The 13,274-nt window shown below is 35.6% G+C and overlaps 1 protein-coding gene across 2 annotated transcripts in view; it reads left to right on the forward strand.

Annotated features, from left to right (window-relative positions):
- LOC136875365 (protein RCC2 homolog) overlaps nucleotides 1–13,274 on the forward strand; it is a 321,715-nt gene that overhangs the window by 298,497 nt on the left and 9,944 nt on the right. The window lies entirely within an intron of this gene.

Here is a 13,274-nt window from a genome sequence, read left to right on the forward strand (position 1 = left end):
TTATGACATTACCTTAAATTAATGTTATAATCTATAAATAATAGTAATAATAATTTTGAATTCTTAAATAGTAACTTTATTCAAAATTATTTTAGCATGTTGGGATAAGTTAAAATTCTTTCTAATGATTCTTTTGTACACGTAGGTATCTCATTCAAAAAAAAAAAATTGTCTTGAAGTTATCATCTTACTCATAAGTTTCAATTCAACATCATCAATCATTTTTACCATCATCCAAGGTCTCATCTTCACAGATAAAATAATTTCTTTCCTATAGTTTCCTGCGGAATTAAATTATTTATGGAAGTTCTCCTGACCTGACGTGGATTACATTCTACATCTCCTCAGTCTCATATAAAAGAAAATTAAAATGTTTAATTCTCTAGGCTGACATAATTAAGCCAATCATTCCAACTGGCTAACTCAAAACTAAAAAAATGACATATTAAGAATAAAATAAATAATGAAATTCTTTGGGAATAACACCTAAGAGTTGTCAAATTCTCATTAAATATAAAATCCTAACATGTTGCCAAGTTCTATCAAAATATTAAATATTTACATGATACTGTGTTTTATATGAATAAACGTTAAGAATGTGTTTAAACATTATGAATCTGTACAGTTATTAAGAATGTGTACAATCATTACGAATGCTTCTTTTTGATACGACATCTGATCCATGTTTCATGCTTTTCATGACTTTTTCACCAATAACGTAAGCGGAATGGGCAGTGTTTCTCATCTGTAGCTTTCAATTGCTACCTAAGCTAATATACCAATAAAAATATATTATTAATCATACTTGGACATATTAAAAATATTCCCTAAGAAATATGTAAAATTTCTCCAATAAAATTTCAACAAGTTTGTGAATAGGTTATATTAAGGTCGTATCGTTTCATAAATTCAATCATATGGTTGCTAATAGTCAAGGAATACCATTGATGAAAACTTCCAAACTCGTAAATAGCAATAATATAACACTATGAAGACACTACCATCAATGATTTACTGTTTCAACTTACAGTAGATCAGTTTAAATATTAAGTAACATGTAAAATTCTCTTAGAAAATGCCATCATTACTCTTTACTATAGGTTATCTGGAATTACTTTTGATGATCGTACTCTGTTATTAACCTGCAAGTTCACTAACCAAATGTCATCAACTCATATTATAAGTCAACCCATATTACATGTCGCTATTAGCGTCAAAGATACCCTGATCCATAACTGCGTTACGTAAACTGACATCAATTAGCCTTATGTAAAATTGTTTCCTTATATTATGTCGTCGTATATATCATAATTCCTCACCTAGTATATCAACGAATGTATATTATTCATAACATTAACATTTCTTACCTCATATTTCCATCGTATATGACTTCACCGCAAATATAAACATCATTAAAAATGTTCAAAGTAACGCTGAATTCATAAGATTCTGTATCTCATCACAATTAATGTTATATGTATCAACAACTACCATTCATATTGATATGCACTTCTTTTATCAAAGTACGAACATATTAAGCCTGTATCTACTTACATTTGGCAATAAGTTGACGTCGTATACGATCTCGATAACCTACAATTCAATATGCTTCATTTTCACATTTCAAATATCTCAGATCACATTATGCATGGTATAATTCTTTGAAAGTAAGCTGAGAATTGCTAGCAAAGTCCATGGGTGATTGATTAGAGGAGACGCTGAAAATCGCTAATATAAAGTATCTAATCATAAAACAAGGCAATATTTAAGATACCTTTTATGTCATGGGCGTGTTATATGTTTTGGAAGACTACCTAAATCCATCATTTAAACGTCACCATTAGTACACTCGCGCTGAAACTACACATTGAAATCACCTCTCGAAGATATATCGACCTCTTTCTTATAATAACACCATCAACAACTTGCTACTAAATAAAAAAAAATATATATAATTCAATTTTGAATGAACTCTGTAAAACTTAACTTATTCCGCCTGCGTTTTTGGACTGGGATGGCTGTTCTCTCGTTCTCCTACGGGACGATCATCTCCGGATTACAGCTGCATCATGTCCAGGCTGCGGTCTCAAGTCTCAGGTTCGTAGGAATAGCTGGTTGGGTTACCGCCAGACGTCAGTCTCATCTCCAGTTTAGTTGGCCATCACGTTGCTCTTGTAGACATGCATAGGAAACATATTTAAAAGCATCTTTAGTTTCATAATCTTGCTATTTACAGATCTTCCTTGAATTATGCCTACGTTGAGCAAAGTAGATTATGATGTCGTAAATGTCAATATTTTAATTTGAATGACATAAAAGGTATCTTCAATATTGCCTTGTTTTATGATTAGATACTTTATATTAGCGATTTTCAGCGTCTCCTCTAATAAATCTTTGATAATCTCTAGTTCAATCCCAATCTGTGCTCAACTATTCACTTCGTCCCCTTTTGGATATTCCGCTTAGGATTTCTTTTATGTTTATGAGAAATATAGCATTGTAACTTTATATTGCAACTTCTTTTCTCAATAATTTAGGAAATATCCCTTTTAAATTTGCTGTTTTTCTTGGGTTACGGCCTCTTTGATTCCACATGTCTGTATGTTATAATTCGTATTTTCTGCCGCATGATTTCTGACACTTTATCGTTATTCACGGCAGAATAACGATTTTAACACCTCATTTCAAAATAATCAGGGCAATGAAATGGTACAGTACTTACGACATAGGTGACCATAGCCACCTTTGAACAAACACAACTGTATAAAACCTTCAACCTAATGTTTCATCCATACTATTGGAGAAGTTCCAATTTATGCTTTGGACAATTTCTAGTCATTGTAAGATAATTTTAATTGCTTCCTTGTCACAAATTCTGGGTTTTAATTAGTGTACACGTTGTAAACTATGTAAATATCACCTAAAGCACAACTTTTTGTAAAAATTTTTTTAGCATAAGACCATTGTATTTAGTTTTAAGTTCTAATGTTTAATAGGTTTAAAGACTTGACCTTAAGATTATTATTAGGCTGAAGATGCCCAAAACTAAGGCGAAACATGTTCCTAATTAGTGTTTGTAATTCATGTAGGATTTAATTACTACAGAATATAATTGTATTGAATAGGTGGACACAGTAAATTTTATTCTTGAAAGAATTTTACTTATGTCATACGATGTCGGCATGTAAAAGATCTCTGGTGACACGTTTGGTGTTTACCTTATGAAATTATTGGTAATTAAATCTCAGCCATAGATGCTCAAGAGATTTGGTTTACGCTGTCTGCCATCTAGTAGGCCTAGAGTAAAAGGGAACATCGAAATTGACAAGCAGGCGACAGCTATGTGGCATCAAATTAAAATGTCTGCACATGGTAACTGAGGTATTATTATTATTGGCTATGCAATTTGGGTCACGTAGATGTCTATCTACTATCTGTGTCTGACGAAAAGTTATGGCATGAATAACAGGCACTACACATATTACAAATATTAGTCGTGACAGAAGAAGCAGATGCATATAATATAATATAACAAATTTATTTAAGAGAAAAAATTTCAAAATTGCATTTTCCACCAATAACAACATGAAACATAGTATTTTCAACCATGATACAATAAATCTCTCGGAAAAAGATAAATTTTTTGATTCGGGAATATATAAACTCACATGCTTTGAATGTAAGAATACATACATAGGACAATCTGGCCGCAATTTTAAAGTTAGATATATGGAACATGTGAATGCTGAAAAACATAGAAGATTCTCAGCAATGGGATCACACATGACTGCCACAGGTCATAAATTTACCAACATAGAACAAGACCTGACCATCATAAAAAAGTTTAAAAAAAGGGCAGCTTAATGAACACATATGAAGACCTATACATTCATCTAGACCAACTTGTAAAGAAAAATGATAACCTTAATGAGGCTGTAGAATATAAGAATCCATTATATTATCAAATTCTAGTATATTTGAAAATGCTTGAGAAGGATCACGAAAAAAGAATTGGAATTTCTCCACCTACAGATAGCCCTACAACTTATTCCTCCTCAGTTGAAGCTATAGGTGACAGCAAGGAAGTTCTTGACACACCTATATCCCCCGCTCCTCCACTTCCTCAGGTGCAAGAGCAAGGAAGAACACATCATCAATATTACACCCGGCGCAAAACTGTGAAATAATTACAGGAGTTACTGTTCCAAAGGAAAGCAGGCTTAATAAGATTTGACAACTAGGAATTAGTTATATTTTCATCTACATTAATAATAAGAGCCGCACTGTGATATCAGGATTTCTTCATTTCGATAATTACTTATAAATTGTATAATTTTTAATTTTTAAATTGATCTTTTTTTTCATGAATTATTAACCCTCTACTGCATGAATTATTTTTCGTTTCCGTTTGGTGAAGAAAATTTCAAGCTTTAATGTTCAACATACGCTCAGTGGTTATTTGTTTGTTTTAATGTTGTCAATCTTATGTTAATTTTAAGGACACTTCCTCTAAAGCATTACTTTGTCAATTTTATATATTTTTCATCTAAACAGTGTTATGTGGCTGAAGATGTTGATAATATACGAAACATGTACCACTTTTGACCATTAAAAATTGCCTTAAGCAATCATTGTATCGACTAGGTGGAAAATAAATAAATACTTAATTGTGAATCTAGTGAAGCGTATGCAATGCGCAACTGTGTATGTTCGAACACAAGCCGTTGACGGGATGGCGGTCAGTACTGCACGCTTAGCGAATCACAATTTTTTCTTTGGCAGAGGCGTGGACATACCATGTTTACATCAGGATTAAACTCTCGTGAAAAGACATATAGTGCACAGTTAAAAAGAAGAGGTGACAATCCATCACTCTGTCTTGAACCAGTTGTTACCCAGAATGATTCAAAATCAAATCAATCAAAATCTCTTTATTTGAAAATGAGGTGTTTACCTCGGTGGCAAATGGTACACTAAAATGCATTATTGTCAAGCACTAAATATTAAATAAACAAGAGAAGAAAATTTTCCTGTAATACAATATTATACAATTTACGCTAACAATGTTTTCTATTAAACACACACAGCTCATCCTTAATAAATTTATATTGTTTACAAAATTCTATTTATAATATCTCATGTACTACTTACAAATATAGTCAACTGATATACAGTATGTGGAATTACTTCAAATGATACTATACAACTGGTATAAGATTAATATTTACATTGCATTTATTTATTTACTTTTTTTTTTTTTTTTTTTTTACCCGTTCTGGATCCTAAGTAGTATAACGACCTGCTGCGTCTTAACCAGACCCCCTTTTGCCACCACTTTTCAGAGTTCCTGAAGGGCCTTCACAGCTACCGTAGCGGTCCCAGGGCCCTCGAAGTCCCCACTGTACTTCACCCCTACAGGCAGTCCCCTACTTTGGCTGTCCAAACTCCTTAGACCAGGGGATGGAATTAATTTATTCACGCACATTTTTTTTAATTTACAATAACCTGCACTGGTTGAATGCCCTCTAACACTTCATTTATTTTCTCTGTTGCTGTTTATTCTCTTCTTGAATATCTGTACAGATTTTGGAAAAGGATCAAACACTACCCCTGGTAAACTGTTCCACTCCTTCACACCCTTCCCAATGAATGAAAATTTACCCCAGTCGCTTCTGCTAAAATTCCTTCTAATTTTATATTTGTGGTAAGTCCTGCCGATATAATTATTTTCCAACTGAAGCCTCTCACGGATATCTCCCCATGCTTCTTCTCCTGTATAGGCTCTATATAATCCTATAAGTCTAGTTTTCTCCCTTCTCTTACTTAAAGTTTCCCACCCAAGTTCCTTTAACATTTCTGATACACTACTCTTTCTCCTGAAATCCCCTGTTACAAATCTTGCTGCTTTCCTCTGCACACTATCTATTTCTTTTATTAGGTATTCTTGGTGAGGATCCCAAACACTGTTTGCATATTCCAATAATGCACGAACCATACTCAAGTAACTTTTTTCTTTTAATTCTTTGTTGCATCCTTTAAGTAGCCTCATTATGACATGTAACGATCTGTATGCTTTCCCAACAATGTCATCAATATGACCCTTCCAGTGCAAATTACTTTCAAATCTCACACCTAAGCATTTGCACTTGCCATCTTTTGGGATAACTACCTCATCCAAAGTATATTCAAATTCAGTTTTAAAGCTCCTGTTTGTAAAAGTCGTAACAGTTCATTTGCCTCCATTAACCTTCATATTATTTTCTTCAACCCATTGTTGGATACTTTCAAGGTCCCTTTGTAATTCTGAACAATCCTCAATCTTGTTTATTTCCCTATAAACAATTATGTCATCTGCATACAATCTTATTTTTGATGTTATATTGTTCCTTAAATCATTTGCGTATATTAAGAAAAGTAACGGACCGATTATACTACCCTGTGCAATTCCCTTCCAAACTTTCTCTTCCTGAGATACATTATTTACTACTTTGACTTTCTGAACCCTTGAATTTAGAAATGTTTTTATCCAGTGTGTAACCCTTACGTCCAGTCCTATTCCCTCCAATTTCTTTAATAATATTCCATGTTCCGCTCTATCAAAGGCTTTGGAAAGATCTATGGCTATGCAATCTAACTGACCTCCTGAATCCAACTGATCTGATATGTCCTGCTGAAATCCCACCAGTTGTGCCTCGCAAGAAAATTTCTTTCTAAATCCATACTGGCTCCTCATGAACCAATTTTTATCATCACATATCCCTCTGATGTACTTCGATATTAAACTCTCCAGTATTTTACAAACTATACTGGTCAGGCTGATTGGTCTGTAGTTCTCTGGTTTCCTTTTATCACCCTTTCCTTTATAAATTGGTATTATTATAGATTCCTTCCATTCCTTTGGTATTACACTATTATTTATGACATAGTCAAAGAGAGGATTTGTACGTAGATGAAAGAAACAGAGCGAAACAAATAGTTGTTGAATCCAAAAAGAAGTCATGGGAAGATTTTGGTAATAACCTGGAAAGGCTAGGTCAAGCAGCAGGGAAACCTTTCTGGACAGTAATAAAAAATCTTAGGAAGGGAAGGAAAAAGGAAATGAACAGTGTTTTGAGTAATTCAGGTGAACTCATAATAGACCCCAGGGAATCACTGGAGAGGTGGAGGGAATATTTTGAACATCTTCTCAATGTAAAAGGAAATCATCATGGTGGTGCTGCAAACAGCCAAGCTCATGGGGAGGAGGAAAATGATGTGGGTGAAATTATGCTTGAGGAAGTGGAAAGGATAGTAAATAAACTCCATTGTCATAAGGCAGCAGGAATAGATGAAATTAGACCTGAAATGGTGAAGTATAGTGGGAAGGCTGGGATGAAATGGCTTCATAGAGTAGTAAAATTAGCATGGAGTGTTGGTAAGGTACCTTCAGATTGGACAAAAGCAGTAATTGCACCTATCTATAAGCAAGGAAACAGGAAGGATTGCAACAACTATCGAGGTATCTCATTGATTAATATACCAGGCAAAGTATTCACTGTCATCTTGGAAGGGAGGGTGCGATCAGTTGTTGAGAGGAAGTTGGATGAAAACCAGTGTGGTTTCAGACCACAGAGAGGCTGTCAGGATCAGATTTTCAGTATGTGCCACGTAATTGAAAAATGCTACGAGAGGAATAGGCAGTTGTGTTTATGTTTCGTAGATCTAGAGAAAGCATATGACAGGGTACCGAGGGAAAAGATGTTCGCCATACTGGGGGACTATGGAATTAAAGGTAGATTATTAAAATCAATCAAAGGCATTTATGTTGACAATTGGGCTTCAGTGAGAATTGATGGTAGAATGAGTTCTTGGTTCAGGGTACTTACAGGGGTTAGACAAGGCTGTAATCTTTCACCTTTGCTGTTCGTAGTTTACATGGATCATCTGCTGAAAGGTATAAAGTGGCAGGGAGGGATTCAGTTAGGTGGAAATGTAGTAAGCAGTTTGGCCTATGCTGACGACTTGGTCTTAATGGCAGACTGTGCCGAAAGCCTACAGTCTAATATATTGGAACTTGAAAATAGGTGCAATGAGTATGGTATGAAAATTAGCCTCTCGAAGACTAAATTGATGTCAGTAGGTAAGAAATTCAACAGAATTGAATGTCAGATTGGTGATACAAAGCTAGAACAGGTCGATAATTTCAAGTATTTAGGTTGTGTGTTCTCCCAGGATGGTAATATAGTAAGTGAGATCGAATCAAGGTGTAGTAAAGCTAATGCAGTAAGCTCGCAGTTGCGATCAGCAGTATTCTGTAAGAAGGAAGTCAGCTCCCAGACGAAACTATCTTTACATCGGTCTGTTTTCAGACCAACTTTGCTTTACGGGAGCGAAAGCTGGGTGGACTCAGGATATCTTATTCATAAGTTAGAAGTAACAGACATGAAAGTAGCAAGAATGATTGCTGGGACAAACAGGTGGGAACAACGGCAGGATGGTACTCGGAATGAGGAGATAAAGGCTAATTTAGGAATTAACTCGATGGATGAAGCTGTACGCATAAACCGGCTTCGGTGGTCTGGTCATGTGAGGCGAATGGAGGAGGATAGGTTACCTAGGAGAATAATGGACTCTGTTATGGAGGGTAAGAGAAGTAGAGGGAGACCAAGACGACGATGGTTAGACTCGGTTTCTAACGATTTAAAGATAAGAGGTATAGAACTAAATGAGGCCACAACACTAAGTGCAAATCGAGGATTGTGGCGACATTTAGTAAATTCTCAGAGGCTTGCAGACTGAACGCTGAAAGGCATAACAGTCTATAATGATAATGTATGTATGTATGTATGTATGTATGTATGTATGTATGTATGTATGTCAAAGGGAAATTTTAAATAAGGCACTATGTACCACCCCATTGTCTTTAATACCTCCCCAGTAATTTGATCACTTCGTGCTGCTTTTCCTTGCTGAAGCAGTTGGATTTCTCTGAAAATGTCTTCGTTTGTGAATGAGAAGCTTCTTGTTTCCGTCTGTCTCTCTCCCTCTCTATCTTCTGTTTCGGTTTCCAACTCTTGACAATCATCTACTGAATCTCTAAATTCCCTACTAAATAGGTTTGCTTTCTCAGTATCTGTTAAATAGTGTTCACCCCCTTCTCCCACCATTGTAGGAATTTGGATTCCTTTTCCTTTTTGATTCCTGATATATGAATACAGCTCTTTCCATTTCCCTTTGTGGTCATTACCCTCTTGAAGTATGCCATTCATATAATTCTCTTTTGCTTCCTTTTTCACTCTCTTCAGTTCCCTCATTAGCTGTTTTCTAGTCTTTCTACTCTCCCTCCCCTCTTTGATTTTCCTGTTTACTATTCTACATTTTCTTTTTAATTTTCTTATTTCCCTTGTGTAATAAACAGGGTCTGAGGTCATTTTACCCTTCTTAACAGAAAGTTCTCCTCTGAACTTCATTTTAGAAATTGTAATTGTTCGAGTAAGTTCAGTCAATTTGATTAGCTTTGGGTGAAGTCCAAAATGTCTTAAAATTTTAAATAATGATTGTCTTTGGATGGAGTCTTAAGCTTTCTTAAAATCTATAAATGTTATTGAAAGGGACTTGTTTTGTTTGCTATAATATGCCATGTCTAGCTTCAAAGTTATTATTCCTTCGGAGCAGCTTCTCCAAGGTCTGAAGCCTTGGTCAACTCTTGATCAAGTTGTTCTTTAGTCCAATTATATACTGTAGTATCTTAGCAAAAATCTTACACATGCAATGAAGGATGGAAATACCTCTATAGATGTCTGGATTACTCTTTCATCTTTCTTATGAATTGGATTAATTATAGCTGTTGTCCGTTGTTCTGGGAATTTTTCTGACATCCAAATCTTCTGTAATATCATATGAAGGGATGTCTGGGTCGCACTGCCAGCGTATTTCCACATCCCTGCAAACACCTGGTCTTCTCCACACGCTTTGTAGTTCTTCATTTCCTTAAGCACTGTTTTAACTTCTTTTGCTGTGGGTGGGTTTATTTTTTCTGGTTTAGTTTTTATTAGGGGGTGTGTATCAATATATGTATGTGTATCAATAAGAGCTTTTCAGGTTAGTCACTGTTCAAGAGCCTGTTAAATGCTTCTGCCATGATTTCTGCATTTTCCTTATTGTTATGCGCAATTTTTCCAGCTTTATTTTTCAACAATAATGTGGGGGTTTGTATTTTTGCAATTTGTTTACCAAAGGCTTTGTAATAATCTCTAGAATTGGTATTTTCTCTTAATTTTTCTAATAGTTTGGGTGAATTCTTTTCTTACATTCTTGAGGTTAGTGGCGTTTTCTTCTGTTTTGTGGGCTTGTAATTTCAACCAAGCTTGATGTGTTTCTTCATGCATTCTACTCACAATCAGAGGTCCAGCAGGCATGTCTTTTCCTTGGATTTAAAGGAGCTAGATCTTCTGCATTCTGTTTAAGAATTGGTATTAGGCCATCTAAATTGTCTGTTAGTCTTGTAGTTCCTGTTCTTTGCCGTTACTGGGCATTCTGGATTAACTGATGAGGGTCGTATGTCCTTCTCTCTCCAACTCTATTTTTCCTTTTCTTCTTAATGGAATAAATTTAATCTTGATTTTAATTAAGTAATGATCTGAACCAGTGTCTGTTCCTCTTAGAACTTTGACATTGTGGATTTCCTTGTGGAAGAATTTGTCCATACATACGTGGTCTAGCTGCCATTCCCCTTTTGTACAATGAGGATGTTTCCAAGTTTTAAGTTTGTGTGGTTTTCTTTTAAATTATATAGATTTGAAGATTAGTCCATGGGTTCTGCAAATTTCTATGAGTCTTGGCCATTTCTGTTAGTATATTTATGAGGAGCCCACTTTCCTACTACATCTTGATACTTCTATTCCTTACCCCGTTACGCGTTAAAAGTCCCCTATAAGGATCTTGATGTTCGTGTGTTTTCTTCTTCATCCATTCCCTTTTCCTGATTCTCCCTGGGTAGGGTAGTGTACCAAAGCCCTCCACCTTACTCGATCTTTCCACCATTCCTCTTCTAGTACTTTATTGCTGTCGACTCCTCTATTTGCAATACAGTCCACAACAGAGCTCCTCCATCTCATTCTAGGCCTCTTTCCAGTCTCTGTATCCATGAATGTTCTCTTCGGTATTCTCTCTCCTGGCATTCTCATCATGTGTCCAAACCATTTTAGCTTTGCTGTATCAATCTCTTCTTGATGTTTACACACTCCCATGCTTCTCCTTATTTCCTCATTTCGTATTCTATCTCGTTTTGTCTTTCTCTGTATGCTCCTCAAGAACCTTATTTCAGCTGCTTGTATCTTACTTTGGTTCCGCTTAGTCAACGTCCAGGCTGCTGAAGCATAGGTCAGTATAGCTTTATAATAGGACGAGTATAAAACCTTCTTGCACTTCATTGGCTCATCTTTGTTCCATACAATGTCTCTTGATGTTATTCATATTTATTTTATTAATTGTCTGATCAAGGAGATCCCAGAAATTATCAGCTTCTTGCATAGTTTTTGTTAGGGGTTTTTTGTTTTCTTTGGTAGGGGCATGAGCATTTATGATGGTGTAAAGTTGGTTTGTGGTTGGTAAAGTTAGAATTGCAATTCTTGGTGAGATGGCTTTAAAATCAATTAAGAAATCTATTATTTTCAAATTTACTATAAATCCTGTACCAAATTGTGGGCAATGTTTCATGATCCTTTTACCTGGCTTCCCATTGTACACGCTATAACCATATGATTCAAATGGATCTTCTGTTAAATTTCTCATTTCTTGGAGCACTACCAGAAGAATATTTTGTCTGTCTAGTTCATCTGTGAAGTTTTTGAGCTTTCCAGTTTTCAGTGAGTAATTTTATATTGTGCGTTGCAATGTAGTTAATATACTTATGTTTGATTCCATGTTTATGTGTTTGGTTATATATATGTATTTTTGAGTGTTCAAATTCATTCTTGTATTTTTGGCGACTACCCACCGAATCCGATGTAGTCTTCTCCATCCTTAAGGGGTTGGATGGTGCAATTCTTTTACCAAAAGACTCTTCCATATCTGACTATCAAAGGTTATCAACCTTAAGTGGAGCAAGCTCCGAATTACAACTATGGTTGTTAGCCGCAGAAGATATTTATTCAGCCGCCACTAACATGTGAAACAGACGCTGTTGGAGTTCCGCCACTAACATGTGGAACCACCGTGCCATTTATTGCCTCAAGATGTTTATTTTCTCGCTGTAATTTTGCAGCTTTAAGTCAAACTTCCTCTTATTTTCTTCCCCCCCCGGGCTTGGACCGGCAACAGCAACTACTGTACTACTCAATCAACTCTGCAGATACTACAGGCAGGGTTTTAATATATACTGTAAAATTACTTCTTTATTTTATTTAATGTCAGAGGTGATTTTATCTTCCTGTTAGGTTTCAAGGGTCCTTAAAACTAAAATAGCTGCTGGAAGAAGTAGCATGTTTAACAAACAACTAAGTTTATTAAACTACTATTTACTGTTATAAGTGCACTTGAGTTTGGATGTTCTACTTCACACAGCACGCCGTTTGTTCTCACGAACTTGGCTGAACACACAGCCCTCTGGTGCCTCGAACTCCTTCTCTCCAGCAGGGTGTCTTCACAACACAAATAACACATTACACTAAACTCCACATAGTCACACCCGAATGATATGCTGACTGCCTCTCTTTTCATAGGAGTGTCTGACAGTTTCTGCTTCTGAATCATTCTGGTTGCTTTTCAGTTGTTAGCCCTTTCCAGCATCTTGAAAAAGATCTCAGCCAGCATATTCACCAGGGCTATTGTTTCACTCATCACTGTCCTCACCTGCATTCTCGGCCTGCATTGTCACGCTATGTTTTGTAGTCTTACTAGGGAGGATCCACTCTTTCCCTTTGCAAGATTTTTTAAATTTTCTTAATTTTTTATCAGTTGTTTGTACATTGAAGTTTCAATGATTTGAAGATGCTATATATTGTTTACAAGACACAGGATTTTCACACAATATGACACAGCACTTCCATCAACTTTTTATAACCAAAACATTTGTTCTCTCATATTGAAGTCAACAATAGGCATTGCAGAGGGTAGCTGTTAAGCTATCGTAGTATATTTACGAACAGGATCTGACAAGACTGAATGCAAATTATTGACAGTAAGGAATTTAAAAGAGCATGTTAATGTGAAATACCATGGGGCTATGCAGGTACTGTATAGTCTTCGAAGAAAGTGCAATATTGGTACCCTTCTCAACCTACTATAAGGTGAGA

This window comes from Anabrus simplex, chromosome 6 (assembly GCF_040414725.1).
Source record: "Anabrus simplex isolate iqAnaSimp1 chromosome 6, ASM4041472v1, whole genome shotgun sequence".
Taxonomy (NCBI): Eukaryota; Metazoa; Arthropoda; class Insecta; order Orthoptera; family Tettigoniidae; genus Anabrus; species Anabrus simplex.